This window comes from Siniperca chuatsi, linkage group LG10 (genome assembly GCF_020085105.1).
Source record: "Siniperca chuatsi isolate FFG_IHB_CAS linkage group LG10, ASM2008510v1, whole genome shotgun sequence".
NCBI lineage: Eukaryota > Metazoa > Chordata > Actinopteri > Centrarchiformes > Sinipercidae > Siniperca > Siniperca chuatsi.
The window spans coordinates 19,088,564-19,103,303 of record NC_058051.1 but is presented as its reverse complement, the minus strand read 5'-3'; the positions used below and the strand labels follow the sequence as shown (position 1 = coordinate 19,103,303).

At 41.2% G+C, this 14,740-nt stretch overlaps 1 protein-coding gene across 9 annotated transcripts in view; it reads right to left on the bottom strand.

Moving 5' to 3' along the window:
• Positions 1 to 14,740, bottom strand: part of LOC122883029 — a 244,426-nt gene that overhangs the window by 203,703 nt on the left and 25,983 nt on the right. Inside the window, exon 3 of one of the 9 annotated variants that reach the window (XR_006379539.1) lies at positions 13,265 to 13,375. The exons of the other annotated variants lie outside the window; for them this stretch is intronic. The gene's annotated coding sequence lies outside the window, so the exon portion shown is untranslated. Of the gene's footprint in view, positions 1 to 13,264; positions 13,376 to 14,740 lie in introns of those variants that run through there. 9 annotated transcript variants of the gene reach the window in all.

The following is a 14,740-nucleotide window of genomic DNA, read 5'->3' as shown; positions in this document are numbered from 1 at the left end:
TGTGACGGAGAGAATAAGTGTTACTCCGTCAATGTTCACTCAACCTAGCAGAGGATCCTCCTCTGAGAAAGAGGAAGAGAGGAGGGAGAGAAAGAGTGAATCCTACTACCAGTTCATTCATCCATTCAGTCATTAATTAGGATGATAATTTAATTATTGTCATATGTTTATTTGTGTATTCATTCATTCAAGTTGCAGTTAAAGCTAAAATATCTGGAATATGTCTGAATGCATCCTCAGATCTCTTCTTTTAGCAATATTTGGATGCACGTCTCACTTCAGCTGGACATTTCCTCAGCTGGGCAAACTGTGCAATGAGCCTGAAACCATTCAGTCTCATTTAGGATTTTTCTTAAATCTGTTGCGATAATGACACTTATACCTTGTGCAATTTCCCATGTTTCAAGATATTGTTTTTTTATACATTAGTGTAAATATCCAATCTCATTTAGGATTTTTCTTAAATCTGTTGCGATAATGACACTTATACCTTGTGCAATTTCCCATGTTTCAAGATATTGTTTTTTTATACATTAGTGTAACTATCCTGAAACCAGATGGAACAAAACTGATCACTGTACTATAAAGAAAATTACACTTGATTCTAGAAAAGTGGAAATGTGGAAAATTATCTCACCCGTCTGGCACTGGCAAAGTGCGATTTTAGGACTTTATAATACGGCTTGGTAAGGAGGACTTTTTTTGCAGTGAGAGGAAGACAGGAATACTTGGAAGATGGAGGAGAGGGATGGTGCTATCAAGCCAGGCTCATGCTTTCTCTGAGGTTTTACAGAAGGTACTCAGACAGGCTATCATAAAGTGAGTGAGTGTGAGCAGGTCCCACATACACCGCCAAGGCTCCCTGTGAAAAATAAAAAAGTAACTACTACCCACACACCCCACCAGTCCTCTCAGCTCCTCTATTCTTCTATCATATCCTCTCCCGTCCTCTCCTCTCTGTTGTTTAAGTTTCTCTTGTAGTCGTTTTCTTTCCCCCTGAGTTTCCCTCTCTTCTCTTCTGTTCTGCACCCCCTCCTGTCTTCTTTCTTAAGGGCCAGACTGTGGTCTGTCGATAGAATCAGTGGAAAACTGTTTGGAAACCCAAACCTCAGTGAAATTATTTGATTACAACCTCCCATTACTTGCTGGTTTGGAGGCATTAGAAGCTCGCTGAGAAGTAATGATTTCCATTTTGTGTTTGAGTTGTAATACAATATTTGCTGTGGTTTCTTTCCAAGGACAGTGTATAACAGTTGCTTGATTTTTCGGTTGTTTAGACATTTTTAAATTGACATTATCTACATGGAAATACACATAGAACTGAATGGGTGAAAGAAAAAAAGATAGAGTTGTGCCACTGTTAGACAAAAATGGAAAACTTGTGTAACGTGTAATTATTTACCAAACTGCCTAAATTCTCCCGCTCGCCAAACCAAATTCTGATCCTATGGGGAAAGTATGAGTTAGTCGGCAGCAGTTGACTAATTAGTCAAAAGTCACATAATTATGACCCTGCAGAACAACAGGAGAGAGACGAGGACTAATTAAGGCTACCTTGTCTCTCACCAGCAATTAAAAACAACAAAGCTCGGCAAATTTTCACCCCAAATCCCTCTGTCTCTTTGTCTTTTCCTCTCAGACTATCTCGACCCAATTTATCCTTTTTACTCATCTCCAGAAAAACGTGCTCCATTTTTGTGTCAATAAAGGTTATGAAAATCACAATGCCATGGCAGAGGAGTCTGGGATGTGAGAGACTCATATAAAAGGACGTTGTGAAGAGGAAGAAAGGGTAAAGGAGGAGAGGATGAGGGGAGTTTGATGACGTAGTACATCTGGTAGCGGGGGAATATTTACAGGAGGTTGTGTTTGTACATGTGCATATACAGTAGCATTTGTGTATGTATATAAACACACTCATTTATGTGACTATGTATATGTGTGCATTGCATGTGTGTGTGTGTGTGTGTGTGTGAGCGTGTGTGATTGGGCTGTTTGGCAGGTAGAAGGCTGTGAGTGCAGGCTGTCACAGCCCAGCCCTGATTACTCTGCACCATTCATCAAAGTGTCACCTCCCTGACAGCCGCTAATAAATATACTGCCACAGACCCCCACTCGCACCTGGCAGCGCACCATACTCACACACATGCACCATACCCCCCCCGCACACACATACTGCCACCCCCAGCACCCCGATGCAGAACCAAACACAGCTCGAACAGCAACACATCTTAGAGCTCATTTGCTAATTGCTGCATTTCCCATCAATTCTGTTTCTGTCTTGTTCAATGTCAACAGGGAGAGGATTTAAATAAATTAATGAATTATATAAATAACCAATGGGGAAACATGTTACATTACTTCCCTCCATGTCTTTTTGCCCCGTACTTTTTACTGTCATGCTATGACATGATATATCTTCCCCGTTTTTAATTGTGAGCACACACAAAAAAACACACACACACAAACGCTTCCTTTTTCTAGCAAGACTTAATGGACTGATGTTTAATGCACTGTGTCCCAGCTGTTCCACTTTTTGCTTGAAAACTTTTCTGCATCACACATTCCAACATATAACTACAGTGTTTTTGCTCAAGTTTCTGTATCAATATGTCTCAGTCCTAGCCACCAAAGTTATTGCAGTGCAAACATCTGAAACAATTTTATAGCGTATGGTATTGCAATGTTTCAACAGGCTGCAAAAAAAGCAGAGATCGTTACCTCAAAAATGTGCATTTGCATGTAATTGCTGGTTTGCTTTCCCTTATTTTACTTCATTTGTAGTCAGTGTGGAACACACACCCATGTGGTCATCTTTCCTCTGTTTGTCTATGATTAGGCAGTATGTGACTGCTGTAATGATTCGCTCTCTTACTGTAACTCCTGTCTCGACTCTGGCAGATGCTCCCCAGCTCCCCCTGTTGGGAGACAGATGAAGCGTGTGACTCATCAGGGCTATGTGAGTGTGTGTGTGTTACACAATGCGTGGGACTACGGTGATCTGGTGGCGGAAGCGTGGATATTGGTATATCCTGCGCTGGAAGGTGTCCTTGCCAAACTGTGCGTGTGTTTGTGTGTGTCTGTGGGCGAGTGTGTGTGGACATGAGGCTGTGGTCATGCTGCGCTGGCAGATGGCACTACTGCATTGCCGGGCCACCCTGGCTAACAGGGGAAGGACAGGAAGAAGGTGGGAAAGGAGGAGGAGATGGGATGTGAGTCACAGAGAGGGATGGGTGAGGATAGTTGTAAAAATGAAAACTGTGAAGGGGGAGTAAGCAGTGGGTGAGGAAAAGGTTGAACGCATGAGTTATTACAAGGAAGATACATTGATGAGGTAATGAATGAATGTATGAAGAGTATGAGTAGAGGACAGAAAAGTAGTCCTGCCAAGCAACACCAACTCTTCACATTGTTGCCCAATTCATCCTCCCACGCACTTTAACACAATGTTAAAAACAAAACTTTTTAAAACACTATACTTATTATATTACTCTATTCATTTTGCTCCTCCAAGCGCGATTATGTGGTGGTCAGTGTTGCCAGCTGTGCGCCAGTGTGTGCTGTGTGCATATATGCGTGTGTGTGTGTGTGTGTGTGTTGCCGTGTGCTGCATGCCTGCTGGGCAGCAGAGCTGGGCCAGGTGTGGAGTTGGAGCAGTGGGAAGACTGGGAACAGTGGGCCTGTTAATTAGAGAGGGGTGATTAATGGGACAGCAGAGAAGGAGCACTGTGTTGGGGGGAGAGATGAAGAAAGGTGGGAGGGGCTGAGGGGAGAAGGCAGGTGGGGGTGCGGAGGGAGGAGGTAAACTGTTTGGGAAAGGGGGGAATATGTGATCGTGTAAAAATTATGAACATTTAAAAACTTACCTATAAAGCCAGTTGCCTCAGTCAGTACTCAAAATGCACAATCTGAACTTTCTAGCATGTCATACGTTACAGAGAGTATTTATCAATGCCCATACACGTGTGTTTGGTGATGTCTGCCTTGGGATCCTGTGTGTTATTGAGATGTAAGAAGTGGCGTTGTGACAAACACTCCTCAGGGGATGTGGCGTGTAAACACCAATCATTTGGCAGATGCGCTATGAGCAAATTGGCAGTGTATTCCCTGTGGCCAAGCCACACACCATTATCAGGATTGAGACTAATCGTGTGCCGTCTCTTATATGAGGAGCAATTAATTTACACCGAATCAAACTGCAAGAGAACAGAGTGAGGAGTGGAAAAAGTAGAGGAGATTGAGCGATGGAGAAGAAAAGAGTGGTGGTTTGTGAAGAAGGAGAGAGAAGCTGAGGTAAATGATAGAAGAGAAGTTTGTGTGATACATTTTCACTGGGATCAAAACACACTGAAAAATAAATGCTGCTTTTAGTTTTGCTTTCAGAGTCACTCATAGAATTCAATCTTGTTTTTAACTGGGATAAACTTTCTACAAAAGCTCACAGAGACGAGAATAAATGATGAATGAGGAAGGCAGGACGGGGAACTGGAGTGCAAAAGCAAGAGAAAATTGACTTGAGAGGGCGTCCTGTGAAGCAGCCGAACATTTATAAATGTATTTCCACAAAGATTTGACACCGTGATAGTTTTACACTATCTATATTTCTAGAAAGATGACACTTACAAGGAATCATTAATGTGAGGCTTCCCCATTCTCACCTCAATCCAGTCTTGAGGCATTGTAGTGGAGAGCCTGCACGGCCCGACGCCAAGCCATTATTTCCTGTCTGATTGCTCTGCGGCCAGTGCGATTAAGGAAGAAGACTAAAAGGTAATTTTTCACTATGATGGACAGAAGGAGAGAGAAAAGTAGAGCTGATCTCAGTTTAATCTCCTGCAGATGGAGGGAGTGAGGGAGGGACAGCAGCAAGAGGATGGAAGCCTTCGTTTCCAGGGATACAGTACCTAAATTAATCGTCCAGCCTGATGGCCTTTTGGATAAGATAAGTAGCATTATAATAAGGAAGGCCATATAAAAGACCAGACAGAGCTGACAAGCCAAGGGAGGCTATTCAAAGTGTTTGTCTCTCTCTCTCTCTCATACACACATACACTGTGAAGATCAGCCATTTAACCTTCTTTATTATTCCAGTGAAATAATTTTACCCCATTGTAGGGCAGTTTTTTGCAAGTGTAAAGACAGAAAGGAGGAATGAAAAAAGAGACAGATACACAGTGAAAGAAATGTAGCCAAAGGCCAACAAAGGGACACTTCTTAGAGCCAGAGAGACAGGAAAGAGTCAGAGCAAAAGAGATGTTTTTTAACGCTCTCGTAATTCATCACCTTGTCACAGGAAAGGTAGGTTGTGTATGTACTTCTAAGTGGTGATCACAACTTCCCAGAGGAGGTGTAGCTCAGTGTGTTTGTCAACTTTGTGGAAGATTTATTTCAGATACCATAAACTGCCAGAGACGATCTGCTCGGATGAAGAGAAAGACGACAAGCAACTATAGTCGTAAAGCAAATGTTCAGAAAAATCAAAAGTGCTGCTGGTATATGAGCAGGTATTTACACTCTTTGCGGTGTTCACAGTCAACATACACAAGTGTGCAAAATCATTTTGGCACATACAGTGCATTAAAGGCTACAACTACTATTTTCATGATCAAATATTTTGTTGATTAATCATCTGGTCTATTAAATCCATCACAATTTCAAGATATTCAATTTACAATGATATAAAACAGAGAAAATCAGCAAATCTTCATATTTGAGAAGCTGAATCCAGAGGATGTTTGACCGACTAATCGGTTAATCTACTAATAGTTCCAGCACTACATACATTAACAGTGTGCTCCAGGCAAAATGTATTGTGTATGCTATGACAAAATATCAGAATTTTCAACAATCATTACTCAATAGTGGCTTAAAAACTTCCAACTGGATTAAGATTAATTAGTCGAGTCAGTTGCTTTTCAGATGGATTTGTGATTGATTACACGCCTTAACATCAGTATGTGCTCTGCTCAGCATCATCATTACTAAATATGCTTGAAATCAACTCTGTTTTGTTAATACATTAATATCTTTCATCACCAACAGACCCCAACATCTTTACTCTCAGTGCTGTCCTGGCAACTTAACCGGAGAAAGATGTTTATCAGCTTGTTATGTCAATCTCTGCTACCCCCTGCTTTGAAGTTTTTAGTTTGTGTGTGTGTGTGTGTGTGTGTGTTTGCTTGAGCACTTGTGCGTATCAGCATACTCTTGAACAGAGTCTGTCGGCTCTCTTGCAGTCCCAGTTTCGCTCCCACTGAGTGATTGTGTGTGTGCGTTTCCCGCAGAGCAAACATGTTAGTTCGTCTGTTCTCACAGTGGGCAAACAGCGAAGGGGGCTCATGAGCGGTGTTAATGGGGAGAAGAAGGAGCGGGCTAAAGGGTAGATTCGGGAGGCAGCACAGGAGGTGAGAGACGGGATAGGGGTTATAATTTAATATGGAGCAAGACTTTCATCAGTACTTAATACAGGTGATTGCTGGTGTTTATGTGTGTCATGTAGAAGCAGAAGTGGGTATACATTTATGCGTGGGTGCATGTGTGCATGTGTGTGTGTGTGTGTGTGTGTGTAGGGGCCACAGGGCAACCTCGGAGGAACTCCACTAATTGCGACCACTGGGTTTTACCTGAGGGTCTTCTCGGGCTAATATCATTAGCTAATCTGCTGTGTGTTGTCCCCCTTGCCCTCTCCGTCAGAGCCCCCCCACTCTAGCTGCACAACCAGCGGCATCCACCCCCCAAAAACCCCCACTTACACCCCATGCCTGCTTCCCAGAGCCCAATGCAGACTGCTGAGTCCGGGCTTGTGCTGCTGGAAGGGCCCTGCATCTGGGCTCCACTGACAAAGAAGATTAATACCTCAGCCACACATACACCCACACACACAAGCATGGGCATACTCACACATATTCGCGCCCACGCAGCAAGGTACCCTCATGGATCCTCTGCAAATGCACAGAAACACACACACACATTCCAACCTCAATCAAAACTAAAAACAGAGGGAATTGGCGCATCCTACCCTCCTGCCACCCATACTCCCTCCTTCATCCTGCCCCCATTTCTCCAGGCTGTGGACCACTCCAAGTCTGCCTCCCCATTTCCCCTCCGTAGCCCCTCCACCCCCCACAACACTTTAAACAGAATCTCCAGGCCACAGAAAAACAACTTTCTGCTGATGCGACTACTCCTTCATCCTTCCCATCTTTTCCCTCTTACTCCCACTCCAATCACACACCTATGGTTATGGAGAGCACCACTGAATATGAGCCCTGAGCTCTGATGCAGAATATATCTTAGTGGGCTGCAGCGTGCTCCTGATGCCCCCTGTGGTGAAAAAGTCCACAAGGCAAACATGCTGTCACAAGTCTGTTTCACTTAAAACCAACTGCATCCGGCTTGTCCCCGGGTTCAAAACAATAACACATCAGTGATGCACAAGAGTACGGCTCGATAAAAAAGAATCAATCAATTCTGAATTAAGGAAATAATTTACTGTACAGCAAACACATTTGCATTGATGAATAAGTAACTAAAAAAACTGATGAATTGAAAAAAAAACTGAAAAATGTATTTGTTGTTTCATAATTTTAAAAATAGAATGGCCTGTTAAGTTCCTACAACTTCCAGACACTGATGTCCAGCTGACCACATATCTGTTTCAGGGAATTGTAAATGTGAAACTGTTAACACCATAGCACCTAAAATAGCCCTTTGAGAAAGACGAAAAGGCAAAGGTGAAGCACAGAAGAAATGGTGAGGAAAAAGAGGAGAGGGTTATTTCCAGTTGTGAATTATTTCTATACCTCACCTCTGTGTGTTCATAGTGGAAACTCCCCGGCATTCCCCTGGGCGCTGCCAAATGTGTGGTTTGGCCCATGAGAGAAAGGGTAGAGGGGTGTCAAAGGGGCTAGAGGCGTTGACATAACTTCCTTTCCTACCACATTTACCTGTGATGGCCAGCATGACTCAAGCACCACACCTGTCACTGGAGGCCAGGAGTGTGTGTATGTGTGGAAATGTATGAATTTGAGGTGGACAAAAATTTGTGACAGAGTGAAAAGGAGGGGGAGGATATAAAACGACAGAGAGAGAGAGAAAGGAAAAGAGAGAGGCAAATAAATGGAAAAATATCTGACCGTAGCGTTGAAGCAAAGGATCAGATAAAAGAGTGATCACTTAGGCAGGGACTACTCTGGCACATCTCCGCACGCCTAAACGCTTCCCCGTGTCAGCACATTGGCTGCTTGTCAAAGAACAGAAAGAGAGAGCGACAGAGAGACTGAGACAGAACAAAAGGAGGGAATCTACATCAGAAACCAAAAACGGTCAGGAAAAGATGCAAAAGGAAGAGGGTGACGAAGCTAAAGTCCTGGCGAAGTTGACGGTGCAACTGTTCATCCACATGCTACATCGCAAACAGAAGATGGTGACACAGGTGAGTGACACTTAACTAAATAAGCAGAAACAACCGGCAGAGAACTTGCATAAGAAAATGTAAGTTTTAGAGAGAAAAACCGAAAAGGCCTTTACATCAATTAAAAATGAGAAGAAACCAGGTAAAATATTTGTAAGAGAAAGAGATGGAGATGTGCAGTTTGAGGGACATAGTGTGCGCATGTAAAACTATACACACACACACACACACAAAGACTGACGATGCACATCCTGGCCTAGGTATCTGAGAACTCACACACAGTAAATGCCAGTGCAGTGTTGATGCTGAGAGATAATAAATATTGCTCGTAATGTATTTGCTTTTTTTGAAATGCTTTTCTATTACTATAATGGAGAGCAAAGAGCAAGATTGTCGTCCCTCTTATTATCCTAGTATACAACATCACTTGTATCATATAAAATATGTTTTCATTCAATTGTTTCAAAAGAAATTGTTTCTACCTCATACATTCATTTCCTTCAGAAAACAAATAAGATTTATTGTATGAAATCAAATCTTAAATTAGAATAACTGATACTTGATTCCAGTTCCTACCTCATGTTACCCATTTATAATAAGGGATCTTTATGTTTTTAAACCCATGTATAATTTTTTAATCTATATTTTATATACTGTATTTCAATTTCATTCAAGTGTGACTCATGCACCAGAGAGAGTTTACACAGAAATAGCAACAAAAGTGGTTTAACTGATTTGATATCAGGCTTTATAGCTTCCATGAAAATATATGAAACTGTCTTTTAGACTGTGTGGGGAGGAAAAAGCAGAGAAAATATAGGTAATATCATTTAAACAAAAATAATAAAACACTTTTACCATGTAATTTTACCATGAGCCATATTTCAATATCAGAATATAAAGGGGAACATTTGTGAGCATTATAAAAATGAATAACTACAGTGGGAAGTGTCATGATCAAACTTGTAATGTTGTTTGGGGTATATTGTAGGTGTATTCTTCCACTCTCTCCACTCTATCGGACCGGCATTCCATGTCCTTATAAATAATTCATTTTTTAATCTGATTTCCCAGAGCGATTCTCAGTGTGTTAGTCACATATTCAATAACGGTACACAGTGAATAATCTGGCTGTGTATTTCCGTGATTTTCCCCCATGTTCTGTGGAGGGGGGGTGAAAGTGACTGTGGAGGATGAGGAGAAGAGGAGAAGAGCGAAGAGGAGTCAGATGCATCAGTCAATATCAGGTCCCCTACAGGTTGACAATGAACAGATGCATGCATTTCTACTACACATCCATGTACAGTATTACTTGTCTCTGTCATCTGGAGCCTGAACATCAGCGCTGTTTCTCCTAGCGCACTCTCACAGCCACAAATCTGGAGGGGTGGGGATGACTTGTTCTATGATTAATCAATTTCTCAATTGACAATGAGAGACAGGAAATTATCAAGTCCAAGGAAATAAATACAGGGCATTTGTATATCATTATATATTGTAAAAGAAGTCTTGCATGATTATATTTTCTCTTTTCTATTGTTAGGGATTTGTAGAGAAGCAAAAAAATTAATGAGTTTACATGAAAAATCTAAATAAGAAATATGCATAAAATGCCTTATTTCCCATAGTTTAGAATTCTGGTTCTGGGATTATTTCCAATGTTTCCTCACAAAACTAAAAATGTGGAAAAGAAGACATGATTTATAGTGGAATAAAATTCATGGAGGAATTTGTCTTTAATAATATAGGGCAAATATTCCATGGCAAGAAAAAAGCTAAATATATTGTGGACATTTTATCCCTAAAGTACCACAAACTTGACAATGTGACACAAATATTCTGAGTGGTGAAGGAGTGGAAATGCCTCGCAATACCATGCCACTGTCCTTAACCCCATAGTGCCTTGGGCGCTGTTCCTTCCAGCCACACTGTCTGGCCACAAACACACAGACAAACATGCAACTGCAGTTTACCAAGACCTCACAACACAGCAGAAACCGATTTCAATATGTTGCCATTTTGTAGCTCTTTCTTTCAAAAATGTGTATCTAATTTACGATCCTCTTAATATGATATTTTTTCTGCTACAGGCAAGTGAATCCCACAACAATAGAGCTGGGGGTCAATGAGAGGGTTTGCACTGTGTCAATATAAATAAAAGCAAATGCATCAGATGCCACAAAGATGGAAAATTCCACAACAAGAAACAGTGCGTCTAAACAGTGTGCCACAGCGGAGGAATGTGCACATGAACTTCCACATGAATGTTGTGCATCTATGAGGACAGCTAAATAACAGTGCATTTCTGCTAAAGGCTGCATGATTGAATGACTGTCTGTAACCTAATCTTAGTAATGAAACCAACACGGCCGACGCAGAGAGTTAATAGGTCTGGAACCAGGATTTTTTTTTTTACACACTGCTTTTACTGTGTTGAAAGTGAGAAGACGCATCTCAAACCTCCTGAATTAGTGTGTGTGTGTGTGTGTGTGTGTGTGTGTGTGTGTGTGTGTGTGTGTGTGTGTGTGTGTGTGTGCATGCATGCAAAAGCAAAGGGACAAAAGCAGAGAGGGCAAAAAGTGCATCAATAAAGACAGAATTAGTGCATCTTGCTAATTCTGAAACTGCCTAAGCAAGACTAAAATGATATCTCTCAAACATCCAATTAGTGCATTCACTTATGTCCACTCAGCAAGTTTGTTCATATTCAATGGCATTAAGTAACTAAATATGAAGTGATGGACCCAACTCCTGAAAAACCCTCATCTATTAACTCTATTATCACACAATACTTTGTAACTAAGAAACTTAACCTCTGACCATTCAGTAACATAAACAGAGACACAGAGTTAATGATAAAGAGGTCTTGTGGCAGGATGTGGTGTGATTGTAATGGGAGAAAAGGAAGACTGACTCTTGGCTTCAAATTGGATCGCTCTCTGGACAGCAAGTGTACAACACGTTCACATTTGCATGCACACAAACACACTTATATACACTTACACACACACCCGGAGCTGTGAGCAGTATGAAACCTCAACAGTTGGCTGCACAAACCTTGAGCACCCCCTAGTGTTGTTTTTCCATAATCCACAGGGCCACAATGATATAACAGAAAAACGTGTTTTTGACAATGACACACACACACACAGTTGCACACATCAAAAGGCTGCAGGTCAAAGTGCAGCAACAAGGAAGGTATTATTCCTATATTAATAAGACTCTGAGATCTGATAACACAACTTTCTTCAAAAGAGACAACTGGGTCACTTAATGTTTTTTCCATGGAGCATGGGGGCATGCCTTTCTCAAACTCAAATTCTTTCTTTTGATCCAACTAAGCAATAATTTATTATAAACTACAAGAGAGGTTTGTGCTTTGTATGCAACTTCCTGTAAGCCATCACTTAAACTTTTTCCTTAGTTCAATCCTGGGAGATCAGATTTGGATGATTTAATATGCACTTCCAACACATTTACTTATTTTTAAGCCAATAACATTTATATAAATCAGTAGGTTACAGCGCCCCAGACAAAGGCTGACCTGTTTTTTCTCTCAGGCTATCAGGCAAAGATCCCAGTTAGATTTTGGTGGGTTGAGCGTGATCTTGCCCGGCGTTCCAAAGCAAACCCTTGGCTAAGGCCTAATGTGCATTTCCACCCAGGCTCACGTAAATGTTTGTGATTAAAAAGGGAGATATAAGAGCCGAGGCGTTTCTGCAATCTTGCACATCCTAATTTGGTACTGGGGGAGTTAACACACCTGCCAGCTTCCTGCTGACGAGGATGATTTCTCAACTGTTGTTGTTTATGCCGTCAGTTTATGGAGAGGCAAAGACAGTGAGAAAGGTAGAGAAGTCCAGCCTGGGCAAGAAAGAGTAAACACACACACGCCCATACATATACACAAAATACACCTTATACACACACAGATCCCAGGCTGCCAATAACAGGCCATCCTAACATGAACATGAAAATGTTGACTGCTTGATGATTGATGGTAGTTATTTGTGGCTTTCTAACCCTCCTCTTTTGCCTCCACTCCCCCCCTTCCTCCTCTTTCTTCGTCTTCCTCCTCCTCTGCTCCGTCTCATCTCTATGCTGTTGCTCCCCTTCTCCCCCACTCTCAAACAATGTGAACGTGATTAATAATGTGTAATGTTGCGTAAGCGGCCTGCTGTCCATCATTCCTGCATGTCTGACATTCTACAAAACCTGAACTCAGAGGACAGAGACGTGTGCTCCAAAAGCTTTCAGGTAATGTGTCAAACTCAGGACACAGACCTTATCTAAATTAAACCAGGTTGTATGTAAATCATATAATCATCCTGTAAAATATTAACTTCTAACAATTATATACCACATTATATAACTTTTGTATTTGAGTGTGTTGTGCATGATAAGGCCCATACACGTTTAGTTGAGAAAAAAACCTTTGAGTTTCACACAAGCTCCATTTTTACTTATATATATCTATATTTAGATGTTGGTATGGGGACTGACATATAAATAAAGATGTGAATACGGAGACAAATGAATAAGTGACAGTGTAGTTCTGGGTGTCTGCTATTACTGCCACACTGCCAGCTCCCCATCCATCACTCGCTAACACTGTGCGTCTGAGTGTGTGTGTGTGTCTGGAGGAGGAAGAGGAGGAGGATAAGGAGAGAGGAAGAGGAGAGGACATCAGAGGCCACAGTGCCAAGTTCCTCATCCATCATTCTGTAAGACCAAACTTCAGAGGCAAAGGAAAGGGAGAGGGGAAAGGCAGAGAAGAGATGTTTTCTCAGAATGATTCTTTGCTTCCTTCCCCTTTTCCTCAAGTAATCAATGAGGCAAAATGTGCCTGAGTTGTTTCTACAGCACAGCCAGGAATTCCTCTGTTTCTTTTACTCATCCTATTTGGCCAACAGTCATCCTCTTTTCTGCCCGACCCTCTTCTCTGTCCTTCCTTTGGCTGGTCTACAGACAGATGGGGGAGGGACAGAGAGAGGGAGGGAGGGGGGGACAAGACAGGACAGGGCCTTTAGTCTAGAGATCATTACCTTTACATTATTAATGTATGGCCAAACCACAAAGGACATTCACAGACAATGAGGAAGAGAGTGACTGCTTCTCTGCTCTCAACAGTGAAACGTATAGGGGAAGGTAGATTTCTGAATTAAACTATGTGGTGTGCACCCTAACTGACCACACAAGACCAGCACTGGACAAAGCATTCAGTGTAAATTTGTTCATTAAATACTTTATAATATAATAATATCTATATTATTCTATTATAAGGACTAGGTATAAAACCTCAATATTTTCTTTTACCAAAATGCGTACATAAAAACTGCCATGTACAAAAAGCTGACAATGAATGTTTGGTCAGATATGTAATCTTATTCTTTGGTTGGAAAGTTCCTGATTCCAATCACAATTTTGCCACAATTTTGACTATTTTATTTTGGCAACGTTCTTGTTCGACTGATAGTGTTTATATAACATTTAACATTTGCTAAGTTTGGCTTCTTTTGTTAAATTAAGAATATGTTAAATATGCTTACCATTGGTACCAATACCAATTGGTAACATATTGATGCTAGTACAGTAATTTCAAATTATAACCACCACCCTATTATTATAATCATTGTTATGATCATACATTTGTAGAAAAAGAAATGTGTAAAAATGTTTACAAAGTAGTTATGGAGATACTTATTTTATGCATTTATCAAAAACAATGTTGGCATTAAATAAAACAAGCTAAAAGTGAATAAATAATTAAAACAAATGTGTGAAAAGTGTGTGCACATGTCTGTGTATGTATGTTAGGCATAAAGCAGGTTTGGCAGACACTGGTGAAGCTGGGAGCAGAATTAAGGAGTGTGCTGTGTGTTTCATTAAATGCTCAATATATCTTGTGTTTTCTGGATCATTTAAGCCCCATTACAGAACAGTGGCACTGCTTTAATTTCTAAAGTGCCTTTCAAAAGGCATCACCTCAGGCGCTTATTTCTGCTTTCTCACACATACATTTGCATGTATATTTATACACAATTGAACGTACACATATGCAAACATTTGTGCTAACATGCAAGAAATGCAGGTGCCCACACATACAGGAGATAAACACAAAGCCTATACTTTCCTATCTCCATTATCTCTCTGTATTCTTATATTTTAAAGCTTTATTTCTCTTGTTCTCTACACTGTGCCTGCCTTTGTCCCTCTGTGTGTCTTTCTGTGTAACAGATGACAGCCGCTGTCTTGGCTGCCGGACCCATTTGACTTGCCAGCTTGGCCGAAGGATGAACCCCGGGACTAACTGGAGCCAAGGTCAGA